The sequence below is a fragment of the Salmo trutta genome, chromosome 2 (genome assembly GCF_901001165.1).
Source record: "Salmo trutta chromosome 2, fSalTru1.1, whole genome shotgun sequence".
Classification (NCBI taxonomy): Eukaryota; Metazoa; Chordata; class Actinopteri; order Salmoniformes; family Salmonidae; genus Salmo; species Salmo trutta.
In genome coordinates this window covers 70,466,991-70,494,854 of record NC_042958.1, presented here as the reverse complement: position 1 = coordinate 70,494,854, position 27,864 = coordinate 70,466,991, and the positions used below count along the sequence as shown (strand labels likewise).

The following is a 27,864-nucleotide window of genomic DNA, read 5'->3' as shown; positions in this document are numbered from 1 at the left end:
AGGGAAGGCTTTGTATGTGTCGCGGAAGTTAGAGTAACAATGATCCAGAATTTTTCCAGTCCAGGTCCAGGTCGCGCATTCGATATGCTGATAACATTTAGGGAGCCTTGTTAAAATCCCTAGCTACAATAAATGCAGCCTCAGGATATGTGGTTTCCAGTTTACATAGAGTCCAATGAAATTCTTTCAGGGCCGTCGAGGTGTCTTGGTAGATAATGCAGTAGGCATTTGATTGTAAGGAATTCTAGATCAGGTGAACAAAAGGACTTGAGTTCCTGTATGTTGTTATGAACACACCACGACTCGTTAATCATGAGGCATACACACTTCTTACTAGAGAGATGTTTGTTTCTGTCGGCGCGATGCGTGAAGAAACCCGGTGGCTGTACCGAGATTCCTCTAAACATGTAGTCTGTGAAGATGGCATTGTTACTTGCCCTGATCTCTGTTAAGCGTGTCAGTGACTTATGCACTCTGTCCACGCGACCCGACTGTCTCGCCTCAATGGCGATCCGAACGGGGCGGTGTTGCATCCTAATCCGGCCTTTATGCCTAAAATTATCAAGAGTTCGTACAGATCGCAGATCATTGAGCTATGGGCTTTCTCCCCTCCTTCACATGGGGAGGAGACAGAGGAACGGCTTCATTGCCTGTGTCAAGTGCACGCTTTGTCCCGTTATGTGGAATGCACGGCAACGATTAGGTCATCGCCTCGGCTGTTTGTGTGCTATGGCGCTGCGGTGCTTGGACGGCCACTTTCCCTTTTGGATATGTCCTCGAGCTCTCTTACACAGTCTGCACTTGGCTTTGCTGCTCGGGCTATGTGGTGGGCTGTCAAGTGTTTTTCCGGTCAACCCCCCTTTTTGTGAGGGAAATGTGGGGGGGTTCATGATTACTGTCTGCAAGGTTCAGTTCCAGCTCATTACCTTTTTTTGCCCATCAGTCTTTGCCTGGGTGTGGCGGACTGAATGAGGACACAGTAAGCTGTAGCACTTTGTGTTACATTTCTGTTGAACATGGGCCTAACTTTTCATTATGTGGGAAGTGTTGGGACCGGCAGGGAGTATATTCCGGTGCGCTTGCTCCGCCCTAAACCAATAGGAGCGAAGCCCCCTTATAGGGTGGAGCTCCACGATATAGAACGATAGTTACTGGGTATGTAACTCCAGTTCTATGAGTGGTGCGGAGCCCCATTGGGCTTCAGGCCCTGACCAACCCCCGGGGTCTCGCTGAAGACTTTTCGGGAGGCTGATGTGTAGGGCCAGCTGGGCTCCCATTGGCTGAAGCGCGTGCATAATTATATTTTCAGGCTGTGCTGCTTAGGAAGCGGGATAAACCAATAGGAGCGAAACCCCCTATGGGGCTCCGCTCCACTCATAGAACTGGAGTTGCATACCCAGTCGTACACATCAGGTACTATATAATCCAGTCCAGACTTTTCCTCGAGATACTTTTAATACTTTTCTGAGCTGTGCATCTCATTGATTACTAGGGAGGAAATGACAAACTTGTGACAAATTGGTAGATCACACAACATGACAGCAAGAGCGAAAATATGAAATGAGATTAACTCCTCTGTCCTCTGCCTTCTTAGCTCCTTTCGCATGTGAAAGAATTTCCATGATCTCACTTTATATACACACACACAGACAGAGGATGAGTGACTCTTTGTATGCTTCCAAAAAAAGGGCCGCAAAAAGAAAGATGTCTCACCTCCAACTTACATTCCACACTGCTTGCCCAAATCCGCATCTTATGGGGTCACGGGAAAGTTAATGTTTGACTTCTTAACCCCCAGCCCAGACCTCTCACCCGCTTGGCTTCCCACCAAGCCCAGTGCTCACCTCTACACACCTCAAGATGGTACAAAAACTCACCAATATCTTGGTAAGGACCAGTTAAGGTTGGATTTGTGGATTCCACCCTGCTTCTTTGCCTTCCCACAGCCTCATTCTTCCAAACCAATGGAATAACTGCCAACAGTCAGTGGTTTCTCTTGGCTCTGGATTGATGCCATCTGGGCTCTGTGGTTTCAACTGGTAACAATATGAGAAATTATTTCAGGTTTATTTTTATTACAGGGCACATATGAGAATGCCAGGACATGGTCAAGATTTTAAATATGTTTTATATTTTTGTAATCGTGTAAACATTTTTACTATATCTATTGCCAGAAGTTACTCAATCAACCATCATAAATACATCCAGCAATTTAAAAACATGTCAGTCAAGTACATATGGTCCATTATAAACTGCGTGGTTTGAGCCCTGAATTCTGATTGGCTGAAAGACATGGTATATCAGACCGTATACCACGGGCATGACAAAACATTTCATTTTACTGCTCTAATTACATTGGTAACCAGTTTCTAATAGCAATAAGGCTCTTCGGGGGTTTGTGATATATGGCCAATAAACCGCAGCTAAGGCGTTGTGTTGTGCTTAAGAACAGCCCTTAGCCATGGTATATTGGCCATGTACCACACCTCCTCGGGCCTTATTGCTTAAAATAGCACAAACTAAAAGCAGTGTCTTACGCCATTTCCAAAAATCATAAATTATAGTTTTATTAAATATTGCAGAAAAGGCATGTCTGTGGAAGATGCAGCAGCACAGAGTGTGAGCTGTGAAGTGGTGTTTGGCCGAGCACTAGAATGACTACAACAATATTTACTGCTGAATTTAAAGTTAGAGGTGTTGTGTTTAAGGTGGGCATTTGGTTTGTTTGTGCCCAATTTTAGTATGCTCGTTAAGAAGGAAGAAAAGTGACACTTAAACAGCCAAAGTAAAACAAAGTCGTCAAAGACGAGATGTTTTGGTTGCAGTAGCTAGATTTCCATCCAATTGGCGACAGATTTTCATGTGACTATTATACAATCTGCATAAAAACAATGTGCATTTTCGTTTCTATCAAACTGACTTGTTGCGGATAAAAGGCTGTGGTTGAAGACAGTACACAGAAAGAATTTGAGGTTAAATTGTCATGTACTGAATAAAAAGCAAATTTCAACTCTACCGACGGTTTTGTCACAAAAACTGTTGCATTATATAGCAAATGTGCCCACTCTGGTCTTGGCACGTGCACTCTAGCCAACAGCTTGCAAATACAATGCAGCTAGGCTAGCCTACATGATGAGATTATTATGGATAAGAGCAAGATTATTTCTATTTATCAAAGGGCAGCCAGGCATCGATCGTCATGTCACCAGAATAAGACCCCTGATATTTATTGTAAAGGAGCATCAAGCTCATCAACGTGCACTTTAATGACGCTGTGAAGTTCATCATAATGTATTTAATCTGTAGCCTAATAAACTGCACGCTCCCCGGGAGGACCACACAACATACAGTATCAGAGTGACTCCAAGTTTACTTCGAATATGATGGTTTTTATATCAATATTTGCAAAAAAAGGGGGGCAAACCCCCCCTTCAGCGCCAGTCTGCCCTAACTGTAATTTTTATTCAGACATTTGGAACAACACAAAGAAATAATCATTACATTCAAAACTATCGAAATATAAAAATATATACAAAAATTTGACTAATAAATATCAAAAAGAAATAACAAAGACAAATAGAAACAAATGTGTTGATTTGGCACATTACCCATCCCCCAACACTGTCAACCAAGAGTCAAGACTAAACCAATTCACCTTGGTGGTGTGCAGACTGGTTTTAAACTCACCAAAAAAAGAAACGTCCTCGCACTGTCAAGTGCATTTATTTTCAGCAAACTTAACATGTGTAAATATTTGTATGAACATAACAAGATTCAACAACTGAGACATAAACTGAACAAGTTCCACAGACATGTGACTTACATAAATGGAATCATGTGTCCCTGAACAAAGGGGGGGGGGGTCAAAATCAAAAGTAACAGTCAGTATCTGGTGTGGCCACCAGTTGCATTAAGTACTGCAGTGAATCTCCTCCTCATGGACTGCACCATATTTGCCAGTTCTTGCTGTGAGATGTTACCCCACTCTTCCACCAAAGTACCTGCAAGTTCCCGGACATTTCTGGGGGGGAATGGCCCTAGCACTCACACTCCGATCCAACAGGTCCCAGACGTGCTCAATGGGATTGAGATCCAGGCTCTTAGCTGGAGTGGCAGAACACTGACATTCCTGTCTTGCAGGATATCACGCACAGAACGAGCAGTATGGCTGGTGGCCTTGTCATGCTGGAGGGTCATGTCAGGATGAGCCTGCAGGAAGGGTACCACATGAGGGAGGAGGATGTCTTCCCTGTAACGCACAGCGTTGAGATTGCCTGCAATGACAACAAGCTCAGTCCGATGATGCTGTGACACACCGCCCCAGACCTTGATGGACCCTCCACCTCCAAATCGATCCCGCTCCAGAACACAGGCCTTGTGTAACGCTCATTCCTTCGACGATAAGCGCCAATACAACCATCACCCCTGGTGAGACAAAACCGCGATTCATCAGTGAAGAGCACTTTTTGCCAGTCCTGTCTGGTCCAGCGACGGTGGGTTTGTGCCCATAGGCGACGTTGTTGCCGGTGATGTCTGGTGAGGCCCTGCCTTACAACAGGCCTACAAGCCCTCAGTCCAGCCTCTCTCAGCCTATTGCGGACAGTCTGAGCACTGATGGATGGATTTTGCAATTTCGCACAAACCAGAAAAAATGCAACAATATGTCTGTGAAACTATATATTCACAGTATTATGAATGAATTGTGATTTATTTGGTAGCATTTCATAGTGTGACTGATTTTACTAATTGCATTAGTACTGTACAAAATTAGAGGTGCGCTATTTGATAGATTCCCCCGCTCCCCCTACCTCGGGCTTCCAGTGGGGACCTGAGGTCAACCTACCCCCGCCCCCCTCCCCATCTCGTACTTATGAGTGGGAGACCTTCCCAGGCAGTAGCCTGCCTAGCTCACAAACAAGAATCAGGACACCCACTCCGACAAGGTTAATTGACCCACAGTCCAACACGGTGACATATCATTGACGTGAAGTGCAAATGAGCGATAGAAAAACGATTTTGCTGGGGGCGGCACCTTGGCGGCTGCCTATGTCGCCTATACCTAAATCCACCACTGCATCAGGTAATTCAGCCACATGAATTACGATTGGATGGAAACCTGGTTACTGAGACGGGAGAGGCTATATGGACACACTTGGTGCCTAAATTGATGATTATGTGGTGCAGCTGAGAGTCGAGTTTGGAGATGAATGGATTTGGTTGACTTCAGTCAATCATCCTGATGTATGGGATAAATATCATGCCAAATGTATTCGCAAATGTAAATCACCAATCCACAAATGTAAATCACTTTCCACAAATGTAAATCCCCAACCCACAAATGTAAATCACTTTCCACAAATGTAAATAGGTATTCCACAAATGCAATTCACTATCCACAAACAAACACCTTTTGGTTTGTATTTGTAAATCGATATATTGCATTGTCATTTTTTTATAACTGCAGATATGCAGGTCATTTCCAAGGGCCTTAAGTAAAATGACTGCCATAAAGATTTGCACATATTAGAGATATGCGCAAACATTACAGATATGGCAAACCTGCCACTCAATATTTGGAAGCGCTTAGGTCAACTGACTTTTGGCAGGGATTTGACGACAAGAAAAAGACAAGAAATTCTCACAAATAGAAAAAAGTTATCACGCGTAGAAAGCAATTTGTAGTCGTAGAAAAAAAGTTGATCTCATTGATACTGCTGACCCGGATCACTGGTTGTTGCGGAAAAGGAGGAGGTCAAAGGGGGTAAGTGTAACGAGTGTGAATTGACTAGCTAGTTAGTGGTACCGAGTAACAGCGTTTCAATCGGTTACGTCACTCGCTCTGAGACCTTGAAGTAGTTGTTTGTGGCTTTTGTGGAGTGATGGGTGACTGTTTTCGATGTGTGCAGAGGGTCCCTGGTTCAAGCCCAGTTTGAGGCGAGGAGAATTACGGAAGCAATACTGTTACAAAGTCTGATCCCATATCCTACACCTCCCCTCTACCTTTTGCATGCCTCTCCTGAGGAAACAGTTAGAGGCCTCAGGAATATTTATGTCTCCTTAATGCTCATCGTCTGTGCAACATGAGACAGCGGATGGATTATAATAATGTACAATGTATGACATATCCTTAACATTTAATGGTATCACACTGGCCAGCTAATTCAACTATTTGGGTGATGAACGGGTGTACACCGCAATAGTGTTGCAAATATAGAGTAATCTATGGCTAGGGTTTCGAATATTGATGTTGGACATACTATGGTTACACAGAGGTCGACCGATTATGATTTTTCACCACCGATACCGATTATTGGAGGGCCAAAAAGCCGATACCGATTAATCGGCCGATTATTATTCTGATTTATTTTGTATGTATATACACACACACACACACACACACACACACACACACACACACACAGCTCTGAAGTGACAACGATACTGAAGAGTCTGCTTAGGAGACAAATACTCTCAACTGTTTGAATAATAAAAAGTTTAAGTTACCTGTGATGAATGCTGAAAACAAAAACTGTAATTTCTATATGCAGGAAATCCTATTTTAATAATGGGAATGGTAAGAATTGACTACCAAAGTGCGACACCTAGCAAAATCTGAAAAACGGTTCCTTCATTTATTCCATAGGATATTTTTAGATTAACTTAAAATAAGGTCTGTGTTTGGTTTAGGCTTGCACCACCTTGACAATTTTATAACTGTGTAGATATCCATAGGATATAACTCTGATCAATATAAGCGAAGATCATTTTTTTTGTAGAGTGGATTTATGAAAATATGTTGACAAACGTTACCTAGTGAGATTTACACGGGTATCAAAACGCCGAGGCGGTTTAAGCACAAAACACAGACCTTATTTGAAGTAGATCAAGACATTCTTTATGGAAGACATGAACGGTAAAATAACGAAGGAACCCCTTTCAAGTTCAGCCGCAAGTTATTACAGGAATTATGACGTGTCGACTATTTCTCTCTAAACCATATACCTTTGACTATTACGAGCCTGCTGCTGCCTATCACCGCTCAGTCAGACTGCTCTATCAAATATCAAATCATAGACTTAACTATAATATAATAAACCTTAGGTCATTAATATGGTCAAATCCGGAAACTATCATCTCGAAAACATTATTCTTTCAGTGACATACGGAACCGTTCCGTATTTTATCTAATGGGTGGCATCCATAAGTCTAAATATTCCTGTTACATCGCACAACCTACAATGTTATTTCATAGTTCCATAAAATTCTGGCAAATTAGTTCGCAACGAGCCAGATTCTGTATACCCTGATTCTGCGTGCAACGAACGCAAGAGAACTGACACAATTTCACCTGGTTAATATTGCCTGCTAACCTGGATTTCTTTTAGCTAAATATGCAGGTTTAAAAATATATACTTCTGTGTATTGATTTTAAGAAAGGCATTGATGTTTATGGTTAGGTACAGTCGTGCAACGATTGTGCTTTTTTTCGCAAATGCGCTTTTGTTAAATCATCCCCGTTTGGCGAAGTCGGCTGTCTTTGTTAGGAAGAAATAGTCTTCACAGTTCGCAACAAGCCAGGCGGCCCAAACTGCTGCATATACCCTGACTCTGTTTGCAAGAGAAGTGACACATTTTCCCTAGTTAAAAAAAATGTATGTTAGCAGGCAATGTTAACTAAATATGCAGGTTTAAAAATATATACTTGTGTATTGATTTTAAGAAAGACATTGATGTTTATGGTTAGGTAAACGTCGGAGCAAAGACAGTCCTTTTTCGCGAATGCGCACCACATCGATTATATGCAAAGCAGGACAGGCTAGATAAACTAGTAATATCATCAACCATGTGTAGTTAACTAGTGTTTATGATTAATTGATTGTTTTTTTATAAGATAAGTTTAATGCTAGCTAGCAACTTACCTTGGCAACGTAAAGCAGGTGGTTAGAGCGTTGGGCTAGTTAACATAAGGTTGCATCCCCAAGTTGACAAGGTAAAAATCTGTCGTTCTGCCCCTGAACAAGGCAGTTAACCCACCGTTCCTAGGCCGTCATTGAAAATAAGAATGTGTTCTTTAACTGACTTGCCTAGTTAATTAAAGGTTTTAAAAGAATAAAAAATAAATAATAATAATTTTTAAAAAATTAAAAAGCCAAAAATACCGATTACCGATTGTTATGAAAACTTGAAATCGGCCATTCCGATTAATCGGTCGACCTCTATTACACATATGGTTAACATATTATGGTTACCATTCTATAATTAAAAGGCAGGCATGGCCGAACGAGAGGCTGCCAGCGATTTACAGAAATCACTTTCTACGCGTGAGAACTTGTTTTATACTACTACAAATCACTTTCTACCAGTGAGAACTTTTTTTCTGATTGTGAGAACTTTTTTTCTACGCGTGAGAACTTCTTATTTGTGTTCGAATACTCATACAACATTTTTCGTCAAAACAAAACTGCTAAAGGGGGCGGAATTGCAATCCACTGTATAGACAGCCTGTAGGGTTCTGTCATACTATCCAGGTCTATGCCCAAACAGTTCGAGCTTCTTCTTTTAAAGATCCATCTCTCCATAAATAAGTCCCTCACTGTTGCCGCTTGTTATAAACCCCCCTCAGCTCCCAGCTGTGTCCTGGACATGATATGTGAATTGATTGTCCCCCATCTATCATCAGAGTTCGTACTGTTAGGTGACCTAAATTGGGATATGCTTAACACCCCGGCCGTCCTACAATCTAAGCAAGATTCCCTCAATCTCACACAAATTATTAAAGAACCTACCAGGTACAACCCCAAATCCGAAACATGGGCGCCCTCATAGATATCATCCTGACCAACTTGCCCTCTAAATACACCTCTACTGTTTTCAACCAGGATCTCAGGGATCACTGCCTCATTGCCTGCGTCCGTTATGGGTCCGTTATGGGTCCGCGGTCAAACGACCACCCCTCATCACTGTCAAACACTCCCTAAAACACTTCTGCGAGCAGGCCTTTCTAATCGACCTGGCTCGGGTATCTTGGAAGGATATTGACCTCATCCCGTCAGTAGAGGATGCCTGGTTGTTCTTTAAAAGTGCTTTCCTCACCATCTTAAAAAGCATGCCCCTTTCAAAAAATGTTGAACTAAGAACAGATATAGCCCTCGGTTCACTCCAGACTTGACTGCCCTTGACCAGCACAAAAACACCCTGTGGCGTACTGCACTAGCATCGAATAGTCCCTGAGATATGCAACTTTCAGGGAAGTCAAGAACCAATACACACACAGTCAGTTAGGAAAGCAAAGGCTAGCTTATTCAAACAGAAATTTGCATCCTGCAGCACTAATTCCAAAAAGTTTTTGGACACTGTAAAGTCTATGGAGAATAAGAGTACCTCCTCCCAGCTGCCCACTGCACTGAGACTAGGAAACACTGTCACCACTGATAAATCCACGATAATCGAGAATTTCAATAAGCATTTCTCTACGGCTGGCCATGCTTTCCACCTGGCTACCCCAACCCCGGCCAACAGCTCTGCACCCCCCCCGCCGCATCATTCCCCTCTTCAAAAGGGGCGACACTCCAGACCCAAACTGTTACAGACATATATCCATCCTACCCTGCCTTTCTAAAGTCTTCAAAAGCCAAGTGAACGAACAGATCACCGACCATTTCGAATCCCACCGTACCGTCTCCGCTATGCAATCTGGTTTCCGAGCTGGTCACGGGTGCACCTCAGCGACGCTCAAGGTCCTAAACGATATCATAACCGTCATCGATAAAAGACAGTACTGTGCAGCCGTCTTCATCGACCTGGCCAAAGCTTTCGACTCTGTCAATCACTGTATTCTTATCGGCAGACTCAACAGCCTTGGTTTCTCTAATGACTGCCTCGCCTGGTTCACTAACTACTTCTCAGATAGAGTTCAGTGTGTCAAATCGTAGGGCCTGTTGTCCGGACCTCTGGCAGTCTCTATAGGGGTTAAAAAAACATGAGCTGGCGCACACCCAGAATAATAGTTTACATTTTAGTCATTTAGCAAACGCTCTTATCCAGAGCGACTTGCAGTAGTGAATGCATACATTTCATTTCCTACATTTTTTTTTTCTTTTTGTACTGGCCCCCCGTGGGAAATGAACCCACAACCCTGGCGTTGCAAACACCATGCTCTACCAACTGAGCTACAGGGAAGGCTAAGTTTGTGTGGAGGTGCTGACTAACGGCGAATAAACTATACTTCGGCATGCCGAAACATTGGTAAATACCCATTAAATTGCTGGTAGATTATACATGGAGTGTGCGACTTTCTTTATTTTGATCGTTTATAGTCTCTATGGGGGTGCCACAGGGTTCAATTCTCGTTCAATTCTCTTTTCTCTGTATATATCAATGATGTCGCTCTTTCTGCGGGTGATTCTTTGATCCACCTCTACGCAGACGACACCATTCTGTATACATCTGGCCCTTCTTTGGACACTGTGCTAACAAACCTCCAAACGAGCTTCAACGCCATACAACACTCCTTCCGTGGCCTCCAACTGCTCTTAAATGCTAGTAAAACTAAGTGCATGCTCTTCAACCGATTGCTGCCTGCACCCGCCCGCCCGACCAGCATCACTACTCTGGACGGTTCTGACTTAGAATATGTGGACAACTATAAATACCTAGGTGTCTGGCTAGACTGTAAACTCTCCTTCCAGGCTCACATTAAGCATCTCCAATCCAAAGTTAAATCAACAATCGGCTTCCTATTTCGCAACAAAGCCTCCTTCACTCATGCTGCCAAACTTACCCTTGTAAAACTGACAATCCTACCGCTCCTTGACTTTGGCAATGTCATTTACAAATTAGCCTCTAACACTCTACTCAGCAAATTGGATGCAGTCTATCCCAGTGCCATCCATTTTGTCACCAAAGCCCCATATACTACCCACCACTGCGACCTGTATGCTCTCGTTGGCTGGTCCTCGCGACATATTCGTCGCCAAACCCACTGGCTCCAGGTCATCTATAAGTCTTTGCTAGGTATAGCTCCGCCTTATCTCAGCTCACTGGTCACCATAGCAACACCCACCCGTAGCACGCGCTCCAGCGAGTATATTTCACTGGCCATCCCCAAAGCCAACACCTCATTTGGCCACCTTTCCTTCCAGTTCTCTGCTGCCAATGACTGGAACAAATTGCAAAAATCACTGAAGTTGGAGACTTATATCTCCCTCACTAACTATAAGCATCAGCTGTCAGAGCAGCTTACCGGTCGCTGCAGCTGTACACAGCCCATCTGTAAATAGCCCATCCAACCAACTACCTACCTCATCCCCATATTTGTTTTTGTGCTCTTTTGCACACCAGTATTTCTACTTGCACATCCTCATATGCACATATATCACTCCAGTATAAATTGCAAAATTTTATTTACTTTACCACTATTGGCCTATTTATTGCCTTACCTCCTTTCTTCATTTGCACACACTGTATACAGATTTCTCTATTGTGTTATTGACTGTAACGTTTGTTTATCCCATGTGTAACTCTGTGTTGTTGTTTTTGTTGCACTGTTTTGCTTTATCTTGGCCAGGTCGCAGTTGTAAATGAGAACTTGTTCTCAACTGGCCTACCTGGTTAATTAACACTGCTTTGCTTTAACTTGGCCAGGTCGCTGTTGTAAATGAGAACTTGTTCTCAACTGTTCTACCTGGTTAAATAAAGGTGAAATAAAAAAAATTAAAATAGCAACAGCATTAACTTCCGGTAGACCGGCGAAGAGCTAGCATGCTCAACTGAAAGGATACTGTTCCATTTACAGTACAGTCGTGGCCAACAGTTTTGAGAATGACACAAATATTAATTTCCACAAAGTTTGCTGCTTCAGTGTCTTTAGATATTTTTGTCAGATGTTACTATAGAATACTGAAGTATAATTACAAGCATTTCATACGTGTCAAAGGCTTTTATTGACAATTACATGAAGTTGATGCAAAGAGTCAATATTTGCAGTGCTGACCCTTCTTTTTCAAGACCTCTGCAATCCGCCCTGGCATGCTGTCAATTAACTTCTGGGCCACATTCTGACTGATGGCAGCCCATTCTTGCATAATGAATGCTTGGAGTTTGTCAGAATGTGTGGGTTTTTGTTTGTCCACCCGCCTCTTGAGGATTGACCACACGTTCTCAATGGGATTAAGGCCTGGGGAGTTTCCTGGCCATGGACCCAAAATATCGATGTTTTGTTCCCCAAGCCACTTAGTTATCACTTTTGACTTATGGCAAGGTGCTCCATCATGCTGGAAAAGGCATTGTTTGTCACCAAACTGTTCCTGGATGGTTGGGAGAAGTTGCTCTCGGAGGATGTGTTGGTACCATTCTTTATTCATGGCTGTGTTCTTAGGCAAAATTGTGAGTGAGCCCACTCCCTTGACTGAGAAGCAACCCCACACATGAATGGTCTCAGGATGCTTTACTGTTGGCATGACACAGGACTGATGGTAGCGCTCACCTTATCTTCTCCGGACAAGCTTTTTTCCGGATGCCCCAAACAATCGGAAAGGGGATTCATCAGAGAAAATGACTTTACCCCAGTCCTCAGCAGTCTAATCTCTGTACCTTTTGCAGAATATCAGTCTGTCCCTGATGTTTTTCCTGGAGAGAAGTGCCTTCTTTGCTGCCCTTCTTGACACTAGGCCATCCTCCAAAAGTCTTCGCCTCACTGTGCGTGCAGATGCACTCACACCTGCCTGCTGCCATTCCTGAGCAAGCTCTGTACTGGTGGTGCCCCGATCCCGCAGCTGAATCAAGTTTAGGAGATGGTCCTGGCGCTTGCTGGACTTTCTTGGGCGCCCTGAAGCCTTCTTCACAACAATTGAACCGCACTCCTTGCAGTTCTTGATGATCCGATAAATGGTTAATTTAGGTGCAATCTTACTGGCAGCAATATCCTTGCCTGTGAAGCCTTTATCTGCAAAGCAATGATGACGGCACGTGTTTCCTTGCAGGTAACCATGGTTGACAGAGGAAGAACAATGATTCCAAGCACCACCCTCCTTTTGAAGCTTCCAGTCTGTTATTCGAACTCAATCAGCATGACAGAGTGATCTCCAGCCTTGTCCTCGTCAACACTCACACCTGTGTTAACGAGAGAATCACTGACATGATGTCAGCTGGTTCTTTTGTGGCAGGGCTGAAATGCAGTAGAAATGATTTTTGGGGATTCAGTTCATTTGCATGGCAAAGAGGGACTTTGCAATAAATCGCAATTCATCTGATCACTCTTCATAACATTCTGGAGCATATGCAAATTGCCATCATACAAACTGAGGCAGCAGACTTTGTGAAAATTAATATTTGTGTAATTCTCAAAACTTTTGGCCACGACTGTATACTAAAATGAACTAATAGTATATAGTATGTAGTATGTACTCATTAAGTATGCAGTATACAGTATGTTAGTGTGGGTATTCGAACACAGGTCTTGTCTTTTTCTTGTCATCAAATCACTGCCAAAAGTCAGGTGACCTAAGCGCTTCCAAATATGGAGTTGCAGGTTTGCCATATCTCTCCTATATGCAAATCTTTATGGCAGTCATTTTACTTAAGGCCCTTGGAAATGACCGGCATATGTGCAGTTATAAAAACGAATGCAATATATCGATTTACAAATACAAATCAAAGGGTGTTTGTTTGTGGATAGCGATTTACATTTGTGGATTGGTGATTTACATTTGTGGATTGGTGATTTAAATGTGTGGATAGGTGATTTACATTTGTGGAAAGTGATTGACATGTGTGGATTTGGGAAACGCATCAACAACAGCATAGCGCTAGTTAAAACTTTTAAAAGAAAGTAATGTTCATATTTCGACGGGCGTGGGAGAAATAACTTAGTATTGGTCACCATCGAGATGTCACCGTGACATGCCAATTTTAGCTAACATAACAAGCTGGTGCTAGGTACTTGCCGATGTTGTGTCTCGCTTCCCACTGCGCAGCTGGAAGCTATCCCGTCGCCGGCTGTAGCTAACGTGGCCAATTTGATGTGTGTGGAATCGGCGGTGTGCCTTCAAAATAAAAGTTCCCAATTGAAACATGCAAACGGATAAAAAAAATAGTGGAATCATGCCACAATTGGAATATATAATGCTAAACAAGTTTAGAATGCTATATAAATTCAACAAAATGCAATAATTTGTTAATTTGACACAAAAAGGTACAAATCAGCTGAAATCACACTGTGGATGTACTAGACTTCAGAATTGCATTGGGGGCATACTGAAATGCACTGTACAGCCATACCTACGGATATTGGGTCCATGAAATGTGGGTGTCACTTAGTAGGCTGATACCTATGGATCTTGGGTCCATGAAATGGGGTAAGGCTGACTGCCAAATTCATTTTAATTTTATCTGAATAGTTAGGCGATTTCCCACAGTTGAAGTCCTGCAATAAGAGCTACGACGGTAATATTTGTGTAAACTCTTCAGAATTGTAATCAGGGGGTGTCACAAAGTAGGCTTATACCCCATTTTGTGGACCCAAGATCCATAAGTAAGGCGGTACAGTGAATACAGGTATGCCCCCAATGCAATTCTGAAGTCTAATATAGCCACAGTGCGATTTCAGCTTTGTTTTTGTCAAATTAACTAAAGTGTCTTCTGTTGAACATTCCAAACTTGTTTAGCATTATATAGTCCAATTGTGGCATGATTCGACAATTTCTATCCTTTTGAATCGGTTTCAAATTGGGGACTTTTATTTTGAAGGAGAACTGCCGATTCCACTATTGTTGCTTACACTGTTGTTATTCAAGACACAGTGGTACCAATGTAATTTTGTTATATCCCAGTTGAGTAGGATAGAAGCCTACACGATAAATAATTTGTAATATTGGTAGTAACCACCTGGATGTCACCGTGATACAGTCTACTGCTCAATGGAGAGTGTTTGCGCTGCAAGTCGGCAACACAACACCGGGCACAGTGTCCTTCGCTCCCAGAGTAATAAGGAGAGGGAAGTAACTAGATAGGCAATATCAGGCCAGGGTGACCGCTAATGCACATTTATTATAGTTATTTTCACCGAAAATGTACAACTACGACATTAACGTCTCCATATTTTTTTTTTTAACAATTCCAACTGAATGATCCTAAACAATCTCCCATGTCCCAGCATCGGCAGACAAGTTAAAAATTCTCAATAAAGTTTCTAGCCACATGCATAAACAAGTTAGCTGGGAAGTGCTCATCAGGACGACTGACTGAACTGAATCAGTTGGTCTCCACTCGACTCTCGAAATACTGTATGTCCGACAAAAAACAAGTCTGTCACATACCTGCTGCTTGGAGTGTCGGTCCTTTTTTATTGGTGTCCTGGAGAAGGCCTGTCTGGCTTTTCCTGGCTCTGTGTATCTGACAATCTTGTCTTTCACAGCCCAACTCTTAAGACTACTGTACTGTGTATCTAATACCATTTTCACCTTGAAGACATTAAAGTTAATCCTATGTACAGTTAAATTAAAGATTCACATAACAAATAGGATTTTTAGACAAAGTAATCCTACAATGACAGTTTGGTCAAGTCAATATATGCCAAAATGTTGAGGGTTTGAAAAAACATTGTCCTTCAAACTAAGAGTCATTCACATGTTCATATATCAGCCTTGTCTCAAAGACTAGACGTAACATTATTATTATATTTAACCATTATTTAACTAGGCAAGTCAGTTAAGAACAAATTCTTATTTATAATGACGGCCTACCCCAGCCAAACCTGGACGACGCTGGGCCAATTGTGCACCGTCCTATGGGACTCACATTCACAGCCGGATGTGATTCAGCCTGGATTCGAACCACAGACTGTAGTGATGCCTCTTGCGCTGAGATGCAGTGTCTTAGACCACTGCGCGACTCCGGAGCCCCTCATAGTAAATGTAAATCCAGGACACTTAAATTAGTCTGTTACGTTTGGTATGGTTACATGAGTTGAATCTCATCATGGACAACTTTAGCATTTTAGCTAATGAGCAACTTTGCAACTACTTAGCATGTTACCTAACCCTTTAACCTAACTCCTAACCCTAGCCCAGCTAATGTTAGCCACCTAGCGAATTTTAGCTTTAGCCACCTAGCTAACGTTAGTCACATTGGAATTCCCAACATAAGCTTCCTGCGATCCAGGACCTCTATACCAGGCGGTGTCAGAGGAAGGCCCTAAAAATTGTCAAAGACTCCAGCCACACTAGTCATAGACTGTTCTCTCTGCTACCGCACGGCAAGCGGTACCGGAGCGCCAAGTCTAGGTCCAAGAGGCTTCTAAAAGGCTTCTACCCCCAAGCCATAAGACTCCTGAACATCTAATCAAAGGGCTACCCCTTTTACGCTGCTACTACTATCTGTTATTAGCTATGCATAGTCACTTTAATAACAATTACCTCAACTCTGTACAGGTACCCCCTGTATATAGCATCTCTATTGTTATTTTACTGCTGCTCTTTAATTATTTGTTACTTTTCTTTCTTTTCAGGTATTTTTCTTAACTGCATTGTTGGTTAAGGGCTTGTAAGTAAGCATTTCACTGTCAGGTCTACACCTGTTTTGTTCAGCGCATGTGACAAATAAAATTTGATTTGGAATTGGGTTGAGGTTGGGTGATTGTGGAGGCCAGGTCATCTGATGAAGCACTCCATCACTCTCCTTCTTGGTCAAATAGCCCTTACACAGCCTGGAGGTGTGATAGTCCCCCTAAGCGCAAACCAGATGGAATGGCGTATCGCTGCAGAATGCTGTGGTAGCCATGCTGTTTAAAAGTTTGCCTTGAATTCTAAATAAATCACGTCACCAGCAAAGCACCCCCACCCCATCACACCTCCTTCATGCTTCACGGTGGGAACCACACACTCTGAGATCATCCGTTCACGTACTCTGTGTCTCACAAAGACACGGCAGTTGGAAGAAAAACTCTCAAATTTGGACTCATCAGACCAAAAGACAGATTTACACCGGTCTAATATCCATTGCTCGTGTTTCTTGGCCCAAGCAAGTCTCTTATTATTGGTGTCCTTTAGTAGTGGTTTCTTTGCAGCAATTCGACCATGAAGACCCGATTCACGCAAAACCCTCTGAACAGTTAATGTTGAGATGTGTCTGTTACTTGAACTCTGTGAAGTATTTATTTGGGCTGCAATCCGAGGTGCAGTTAACTCCAATGAACTTATCCTCTGCAGCAGAGGTAACTCTGGGTCTTCCTTTCCTGTGGCGGTCCTCATGAGAGCCAGTTTCATCATTGCGCTTGATGGTTTTTGCGACTGCACTTGAAGAAACTTTCAAAGTTATTGAAGTTTTCCCGATTGACTGGCCTTCATGTGTTAAAGTAATGATGGACTGTCGTTTCTCTTTGCTTATTTGAGCTGTTCTTGCTATAATATGGACTTGGTATTTGACCAAATAAGGCTATCTTCTGTATATCACAACACAACTGATTAGCTCAAACGCTTTAAGAAGAAAATAAATTCCACAAGTTAACTTTCAATAAGGCACACCTGTTAATTGAAATGCATTCCAGATGACTACCTCATGAAGCTGGTTGAGAGAATGCCAAGAGTGTGCAAGCTGTCATCAAGGCAAAGGGTGGCTACTTTGAAGAATCTCAAATATAAAATATATTTTGATTTGTTTAATACTTTTCTGCTTACTACATGATTCCATATGTGTTATTTCATAGTTTCGATGTCTTCACTATTATTCTACAATGTAAAAATGTAAGAAAAACCGTTGCATGAGTAGGTGTGTCCTAACATTTGATTGGTACAGTGTGTGTGTATATATATATATATATATATAATCCTAAATAACAACGTTGACACAATATTCTAACATTGGCTGATAAACTGTTAAGTACTTACCTTCCCAAAGAGCCATGGACCTCCGGCCGAGAGGCAAGAAGGATGACCAAAACTTTGTTGAATCCCAAGATAATGATAACGCCACAGCTAGCAAGATTAGCATTAGCCCTGATAACTCAGATGACAGTTCCACACTGTTCCTCTCAGCAGCCTCTTCCGAGTCATGCTTGTTACTCTCCTCCTAGAAATTCAAGATGTAAAAAGGTCTTTCACTGAAAATTGACAAGAAATTGGCTGAACTTCATTCTTCCATTGACGGCCTGAAATCCTCCCTGAATTATCTCCTTTTGAGAATTGCAATTCGTAACACATCATACAAAATAAATTAACACACCATACGAAACGTAACATATCATACTAATTGGAGTATCCCGGATTTACCGTTACTATGTTACGTCTACCACTGAATACAGGTTGCATACATACATCTCCAATAAGGTATGCATATACATAAACATATCATGGACATTTATGCAGACCTCAGACACACGTGTTGTCAGTATGGAAACTTTTCAGGCACAGTAAAGACAAATAATCATAGCCAAATTCCTTCTCCCTGACATACCCTCTCTGCACTGAACTACAGTGTGTGGTGGGTTGAGGCTGTGGGTGACAGGATGTTAATGTATCGCTCTGTGTATCGTACCCAAAAAATTGGTCCAGAGAACACAATGTTACCATAGTTTGGAAAGGGATTCGCCAACTCACCACTTCGGTCTCTTCGCTCTGTATATAAAGCCAGGTGTAGGGCTTGTATGGCACTGGTGGTGGGGCTGCCGACTAAGCTCTGATGCCGGAACCCTTTGGTTCTGGGCCAGTCCAGTCTGCCAGCTCTTTGAGACTGACGCTAAATGGCATTGCAGAATCAGTTGAACTAGCCTGAGATCCTTTAAAATTCATTGCAAACAAGCCTGCAGGAATGGCTTTGAAAGCGCCATAGGAGATTTGGCAAGCATTTGGAAACAAAGTCAGTACGGCTTCCATGGTATTTCCCCTAAAAGTGAACCTTGGTGGGGTTAAGATGGTCATACCATGGATCATTTAGCATTTTTATTTTTAATTTAGGTATTTTATTTTTAATTTAGGTATATTTAGGTATACATTAAAAAAAAATAGGGGATAAAATATTGAATACAACACATTCATAAATGCAAAAAAAATAAACAGTCAAACAGTTCATTATAAGGAATAATGTTTGAAGTGTCTGTCCTATATCTAAGAGATGCTGTATAAGAAAGCTCAGGATTATACATATTTTTGGACACATTTAACCCCTTATTTTTGTTAGCGCAAAACTACCTCCATATGTCCATTCATTTTTATGGGTTACCTTCAGACAAGTCCCGTAACACTTGTGGGGGTCCTAGAGCAATGGAGAACACTATCGTGTTCGTGAGAGTCTCCCCTTTCCCCAATGGGGTCATATTAGTTTGTCGTTCAAACGGTTTGGAAGCTACAGACATAAATTGGCACATCAGCTTTACCGACTTCAGACGAGTCCATGGGGCTTGTAGGGGTCATAGAGAAAATCGGAGAACACCATCATGTTCGCAAGAATCTCATCATTCCATAGCGTGGTATTAGTTTTTAGACCAAACCGTACAGACATTTTCGTGAGATGACCGATTTTCCGGATGTGTCATGGTCTGACAAACACTGCTGTAGCTCGTATATCGTCCACCGCAGATGCGGAAGGCTGACATAGAGGGATGCAGTAGATGAAGACGCAGCCCATGCAAAAAAAAACATTTCTAGCTTAAACTGACAGATTTTGATGGGGATTTTCTTATTATGTTACTTAAATTGTAGAACGGGTGCGTCAATAGACAAACAACGACTCAGCGTTATGACATTGGCGCAAGCAGCAGGATGAACAGCAGATATTGCAGATGAGCACGATGCAAGACGTTGCAATCGTTAACAAATATCACTGCATGTGCACGGGTGTGTGTCACGCAGCTACAATGTGATAGCTGCAGGCCCAAAAACGGCAGAGAAGTTTAGCCTGGCGATTCATTTTTAGTTGTTGCAGAAGTCAAGCCCAATATTGTTGTTTATGCATCGCTGACTATACCTTTAAGTTCTGTTACACAGAAGATGATCTGAGGACGTGCTTTGAGAAGTACAAAAGAAGTTCAGATCATGTTATCCCTGCAACTTACTTGCTCAACAAATCATGTAAAGGAATCCTTTTTCTTGTACAAACTTTACATTTCGTCGTCCCTTACGCAGATTCACATATCATATTTTAAAAGACATTTGTTCATTTTGTCTAAACCTTGCTTAAAAAAGACCAGAGCTTGGGTATCTCGATCCATTACAGTACAGTCATGTCACATTATAGTCATGTCAAGTTGGTGATATAGGGCCAACTATTTGTCTGGAAGGCCACAAAACCGCTATCCATTGTCACTCACCCAGAGTGCCCTTTTCAGTGAAGGGTCATATTTGGGGCCAGAGGGCCTCCGTGAACAAACAATCCTATAGAATCGTCCAGACAGGGTGGTGTGAGATGATGGGATAGCTAGCTAAAACACAGAGATCCAGGGGTGAGAGCAGCCATGATTGATAGCTCTGGTCAATAAATACAATAGATTGATAGGGAAATTCTTACATCAAAGACCAGTGACCGCAATGCCATGAAGGCCAAGCATACTGTACATATGACATTTTAACCATTTAGCAGATGCTAAATGTGGCTGTCTCATCTAGCTACCTTATGATGAAGTCACTGTGTAACTTTAGATAAGTGTCTGCTAAATGACAAAAATGTAAATGGCAAATGCTCGAACCCAGAGCAACTTGTGTTTGTGAGCGTGTCAACCGCTAGCACCTCAACCCTCACGCTATACATCTGTCAAACATTTTGGTATGAACACGATTTGTTCCCATGATAACTGTCAGAGGAGACTTTGTGCATCTACAAGAGAAATCTGGACAACAGCAAACACACAATACTTTTCAATCACGGCAGAGCAGGGATTAAGAGAATATCAAAAATGTGATATCTTGAAATGGACTGCAGGATGTGTCATGTTCATTGACACTCTGCTGTACCTGCCTATCCCCCATCATTCCAGTTTCTCCCATCTGTTCAATTTAAACATTCCACACAGATACCCACACAGTTTGTCCCCCGGTCCCACATTCCAACTCATTTCCAGACAATGGGACAATATTGTCTCTGTCTGCCAACTGATCTAGACTGTCTGTAGATGTAACACACACACACCAAAATGGGAGAGACACTATGTACATTCTTATGTCCTGAGCAATCTCAACGAGTATATCTTACAAGAAAAGCTAGGAGTGTGTTAACACAGTAGCCTACTTCACTGATCAGGCATGGCTCAACCATGTGGCCGATAAAAAAACTGCCATGTACCTACTTCAGTCTACACATCTTTCCCATGGATTACCCTGGCCCTTTCATATCCCATCCTAGGGCAACATCATGTCCTGCCAATCACCGCTTCCCCCAGTAGGAATTTCACACCGTGGCGTTTCTGCACAGTGCAGGCTTATCATATTGGTTAGACACCCTCCCCCCAGTGACCCTCTCTGCCAAAAGCAAGAGAAAGAGTGACTGAGGACTTGTAGGGCACAAGACAGCATTGAGTCGATGAGATTCACTCCAAGCATGAGATTATTCTGTCGCTAATGGTTTACAGAAAAACTGTTTGCGGACCAAGTTAAAGAGGGGTACAAGTTGAGCTTTCGTTGTAAAGATGGGAAGAAGGTTAATGACTGACCGCGCGTTATACATGACCTAACCACGTCAATGTGTTACAGTGGTGATAGAAGACTAGCGCGTCATGCCAAAACAAACTGAATGTTATAGTTCGAACATGAGCATAGAGGGGATATTTTACCTAGCGCCATACATAGCCTTTAACTCCTCTCTCGCTTCCCCTCAAAAACAAACAATTCATTTTATAGGGGTCAGGGGAGTCAAGCGGAGCCCTGTTTAAAATGATGTTCTTGACAGAAGACACAAGCAGTATTTTCATGGCGGTAGTGGTCCAAATGGTCTGATGTACAAAACACTCATGTGCACTGTGTAGATATATATATATATATATACACACACACACACTGAACAAAAATATAAATGCAACTTTTATAGTGTTGGTCCCATTTTCATTATCTGAAATCCCAGAAATGTTCCATTCGCACAAAAAGCTAATGGCACAAATTTGTTTACATCTCTGATAGTGAGCATTCCTCCTTATCAAGATAATCCATCCACCTGACTGGTGTGGTATATCAAGAAGCTGATTAAACAGCATGATCATTAAGCAGGTGGACCTTGTGCTGGGGACAATAAAAGGCCACTCTAAAATGTTGATGAAACTGTTGGTTTGCACAACCGAAGAATTTCTGCACAAACTGTCAGAAACCGCCCCAGGGAAGCTCAAACTGTGTGCTTGACCCAAGTTAAATAATTTAAAGGCAATGCTAACAAATACTCATTGAGTGCATGTAAACGTCTGTCCAACTGAGAATGTGATGAAAGAAATAAAAGCTGAAATAAATCATTCTCTCAACTATTATTCTGATATTTCACAATCTTAAAATAAAGTGGTGATCCTAACTGACCTAAAACAGGGAATTTTTACTGGGATTAAATGTCAGGAATTGTGAAACACCTTAGCCAAATACATTTAAACTCAGTTTCTCACAATTCCTGACATGTAATCCTAGTAAAAATGTACAGTTTTCAGAAGTTTACATACACTTAAATTGTTTAACTTGGGTCAAACGTTTCAGGTAGCCTTCCACAAGCTTCCCACAATAAATTGGGTGAATTTTGGCCCATTCCTCCTGATAGAGCTGGTGTAACTGAGTCAGGTTTGAAGGCCTCCTTGCTCGCACATGCTTTTTCAGTTCTGCCCACACATTTTCTATAGGATTGAGGTCAGGGCTTTGTGATGGCTGCTCCAATACCTTGACTGTTGTCCTTAAGCCATTTTGCCACAACTTTGGAAGTATGCTTGGGGCCATTGTCCATTTGGAAGACCCATTTATGACCAAGTTTTAACTTCCTGACTGATGTCTTGAGATGTTGCTTCAATATATCCACCTACTTTTCCATCCTCATGATGCCATCTATTTTGTGAAGTGCACTAGTCCCTCCTGCAGCAAAGCACCTCCACAACATGATGCTGCCACCCCCGTGATTCACGGTTGGGATGGTGTTCTTCGGCTTGCAAGCCCCCCCCTTTTCCTCCAGACATAACGATGGTCATTATGGCAAAATAGTTCTATTTTTGTTTCATCAGACCAGAGGACATTTCTACAAAAAGTACGATCTTTGTCCCCATGTGCAGTTGCAAACCATAGTCTGGCTTTTTTATGACGGGTTTGGAGCAGTGGCTTCTTCCTTGCTGAGCGGCCTTTCAGGTTATGTCGATATAGGACTAATTTTACTGTGGATACAGAGACTTTTGGACCTGTTTCCTCCAGCATCTTCACAAGGTGGCATTGATTTGCACTTTTCGCACCAAAGTACGTTCATCTCTAGGAGACACAACGCGTCTCCTTCCTGAGCGGTATGACTTCTGTGTGGTCCCATGGTGTTTATACTTGTGTTCTATTGTTTGTACAGATGAACGTGTTACCGTCAGGCATTTGTAAATTGCTCCCAAGGATGAACAAGACTTGTAGAGGTCTACAATTTTTTTCCTGAGGTCTCGGCTGATTTCTTTTGATTTTCCCATGATGTCAAACAAAGAGGCACTGAGTTTGAAGGTAGGCCTTGAAATACATCCACAGGTACACTCCAATTGACTCAAATGATCACAATTAGCCTATCAGAAGCTTTTAAAGCCATGACATCCTTTTCTGGAATTTTCCAAGCTGTTTAAAGGCACAGTCAAATTAGTGTATGTAAACCTCTGACCCACTGGAATTGTGAAACAGTGAATTAAGTGAAATAATCTGTCTAAACAATTGTTGGAAAAATTACTTGTGTCATGCACAAAGTAGATGTCCTAACCGACTTGCCAAAACTATAGTTTGTTATCAAGAAATTTGTGGAGTGGCTATAAAACAAGTTTTAATGACGCCAACCTAAGTGTATGTAACTTCCGACTTCAACTGTGTGTGTGTGTATATATACACTGCTCAAAAAAATAAAGGGAACACTAAAATAACACATCCTAGATCTAAATGAATGAAATAATCTTATTAAATACTTTTTTCTTTACATAGTTGAATGTGCTGACAACAAAATCACACAAAAATAATCAATGGAAATCCAATTTATCAACCCATGGAGGTCTGGATTTGGAGTCACACTCAAAATTAAAGTGGTAAACCACACTACAGGCTGATCCAACTTTGATGTAATGTCCTTGAAACAAGTCAAAATGAGGCTCAGTAGTGTGTGTGGCCTCCACGTGCCTGTATGACCTCCCAACAACGCCTGGGCATGCTCCTGATGAGGTGGCGGATGGTCTCCTGAGGGATCTCCTCCCAGACCTGGACTAAAGCATCCGCCAACTCCTGGACAGTCTGTGGTGCAACGTGGCGTTGGTGGATGGAGCGAGACATGATGTCCCAGATGTGCTCAATTGGATTCAGGTCTGGGGAACGGGCGGGCCAGTCCATAGCATCAATGCCTTCCTCTTGCAGGAACTGCTGACACACTCCAGCCACATGAGGTCTAGCATTGTCTTGCATTAGGAGGAACCCAGGGCCAACCGCACCAGCATATGGTTTCACAAGGGGTCCGAGGATCTCATCTCGGTACCTAATGGCAGTCAGGCTACCTCTGGCGAGCACATGGAGGGCTGTGCGGCCCCCCAAAGAAATGCCACCCAACATCATGACTGAACCACCGCCAAACCGGTCATGCTGGAGGATGTTGCAGGCAGCAGAACATTCTCCACGGCGCCTCCAGACTCTGTCACGTCTGTCACATGTGCTCAGTGTGAACCTGCTTTCATCTGTGAAGAGCACAGGGCGCCAGTGGCGAATTTGCCACACTTGGTGTTCTCTGGCAAATGCCAAACGTCCTGCACGGTGTTGGGCTGTAAGCACAACCCCCACCTGTGGACGTCGGGCCCTCATGGAGTCTGTTTCTGACCATTTGAGCAGACACATGCACATTTGTGGCCTGCTGGAGGTCATTTTGCAGGGCTCTGGCAGTGCTCCTCCTGCTCCTCCTTGCACAAAGGCGGAGGTAGCGGTCCTGCTGCTGGGTTGTTGCCCTCCTACGGCCTCCTCCACGTCTCCTGATGTGCTGGCCTGTCTCCTGGTAGCGCCTCCATGCTCTGGACACTACGCTGACAGACACAGCAAACCTTCTTGCCACAGCTCGCATTGATGTGCCATCCTGGATGAGCTGCACTACCTGAGCCACTTGTGTGGGTTGTAGACTCCGTCTCATGCTACCACTAGAGTGAAAGCACCGCCAGCATTCAAAAGTAACCAAAACATCAGCCAGGAAGCATAGGAACTGAGAAGTGGTCTGTGGTCACCACCTGCAGAACCACTCCTTTATTGGGGGTGTCTTGCTAATTGCCTATAATTTCCACCTGTTGTCTATTCCATTTGCACAACAGCATGTGAAATTTATTATCAATCAGTGTTGCTTCCTAAGTGGACAGTTTGATTTCACAGAAGTGTGATTGACTTGGAGTTACATTGTGTTGTTTAAGTGTTCCCTTAATTTTTTTGAGCAGTGTATATATAATAACTCAGCAAAAAAAGACATGTCCTCTCACTGTCAACTGCGTTTATTTTCAGCAAACTTAACATATGTAAATATTTGTATGAACATAACAAGATTCAACAACAGACAGGAAGTGAACAGGTTTCACAGACATGTGACTAACAGAAATGGAATAATGTGTCCCTGAACAAAGGGGGGGTCAAAATCAAAAGTAACTGTCAGTATCTGGTGTGGCCACCAGCTGAATTAAGTACTGCAGTGCATTTCCTCCTCATGGACTGCACCAGATATGCAAGTTCTCGCTGTGAGATGTTACCCCACTCTTCCACCAAGGCACCTGCAAGTTCCCGGACATTTCTGGAGGGTAATGGCCCTAGCTCTCACCCTCCGATCCAACAGGTCCCAGATGTGCTCAATGGGATTGATATCCGGGCTCTTCGCTGGCCATGGCAGAACACTGACATTCCTGTCTTGCAGGAAATCACACTCAGAACGAGCAGTATGGCTGCTGGCATTGTCATGCTGGAGGGTCATGTCAGGATGAGCCTGCAGGAAGGGTACCACATGAGGGAGGAGGATGTCTTCCCTGTAACACGCAGCATTGAGATTGCCAGCAATGACAACAAGCTCAGTCCGATGATGCTGTGACACACCGCCCCAGACCATGACGGACCCTCCACCTCCAAATCGATCCCGCTCCAGAGTACAGGCCTCGGTGTAACGCTCATTCCTTCGACGATAAACGCATATCCGACCATCACCCCTGGTGAAACAAAACCGCGACTCGTCAGTGAAGAGCACTTTTTGCCAGTCCTGTCTGATCCAGCAACGGTGGGTTTGTGCCCATAGGCGACGTTGTTGCTGGTGATGTCTGGTGAGGACCTACCTTACAACAGGCCTACAAGCCCTCAGTCCAGCCTCTCTCAGCCTATTGCGGACAGTCTGAGCACTGATGGAAGGATTGTGCGTTCCTGGTGTAACTCGGGCAGTTGTTGTTGCCATCCTGTACCTGTCCCGCTGGTGTGATGTTCGGATGTACCGATCCTGTGCAGGTGTTGTAACACGTGGTCTGCCACTGCTAGGACGATCAGCTGTCTGTCCTGTCTTAGGCGTCTCACAGTACGGACATTGCAATTTATTGCCCTGGCCACATCTGCAGTCCTCATGTCTCCTTGCAGCATACCTAAGGCATGTTCACACAGATGAGCAGGGACCCTGGGCATCCTTCTTGTGGTGTTTTTCAGAGTCAGTAGAAAGGCCTCTTTAGTGTCCTAAGTTTTCATAACTGTGACCTTAATTGCCTACCCTCTGTAAGCTGTTAATGTCTTAATGACCGTTCCACAGGTGCATGTTCATTAATTGTTTATGGTTCATTGAACAAGCATGGGAAACAGTGTTTAAACACTTTACAATGAAGATCTGTTTAGTTATTTGGATTTTTACAAATTATCTTTGAAAGACAGGGTCCTTCAAAGGTTTCTTTTTTTGCTGAGTTTATATATAAAAAATCTTCACAAGGAATTTATCAAGAACTACAGGTTTATTTTTTTGCTGAGTTTATATATAAAAAAATCTTCACAAGGAATTTACCAAGAACTACACAGAAGGGAAGTATGCAATGGGTTATTTCTCAAATTAATACTTTGAAGGGCTTAACAGATTGAAATGTCCTCATGTAAAGTCTTCGCTTTCACTGTATATCTAGTCTTGAATATTGTCATAACTTGCCAATGTGTCCTTCAACATCCATCAGCAGACATTCCTGAAAGTAGCTTTGTGATACTTGTCAACTCCTCATTGCACTGGTTCAACACCAATATGGTGTCAGTGAAAGTACCTAAGAGTATGTGTCCATGATGTTCACCTGAGGGGCGTGAGAAAACAGTAAAAAGGTTGTGCTTGTCAAAAGCAACCAGAGGACCTGGCAGTTTGACTGTGTTCAATGGAGTTAAAGTCAGGGCTCTGTGCAGGCCAGTCAAGTTCTTCCACACCAATCTCAACAAACCATTTCTGTATGGACCTCGCTTTGTGCATGGGGGCATTGTCACACTGAAACAAGGGCGGGCCTTCCCCAAACTGTTGCCGCAAAGTTGGAACAGTCTAGATTGTAACAGCCTTCCCTGTAGCTCAGTTGGTAGAGCATGGTGTTTACAACACCAGGGTTGTGGGTTCGATTCCCACGGGGGGCCAGCACAGAAAAAAAATGTATGATATGTATGAAATTGTATGAAATGTATGCATTCACTACTGTAAGTCGCTCTGGATAAGAGCGTCTGCTAAAATGTAAATGTAAATGTAATTTTA

General features: G+C 42.9%; 1 protein-coding gene across 1 annotated transcript in view; it reads right to left on the bottom strand.

Annotated features, from left to right (window-relative positions):
• Positions 1-15,550, bottom strand: part of cmn (calymmin) — a 100,002-nt gene extending 84,452 nt beyond the window's left edge. The window contains exons 1-2 of the mRNA XM_029713350.1: positions 15,315-15,550; positions 1,878-2,036 (exon numbers count right to left, since the gene is read on the bottom strand). The gene's annotated coding sequence lies outside the window, so the exon portion shown is untranslated. The remainder of the gene's footprint in view (positions 1-1,877; positions 2,037-15,314) is intronic.
• Positions 15,551-27,864: the final 12,314 nt, after the last annotated feature.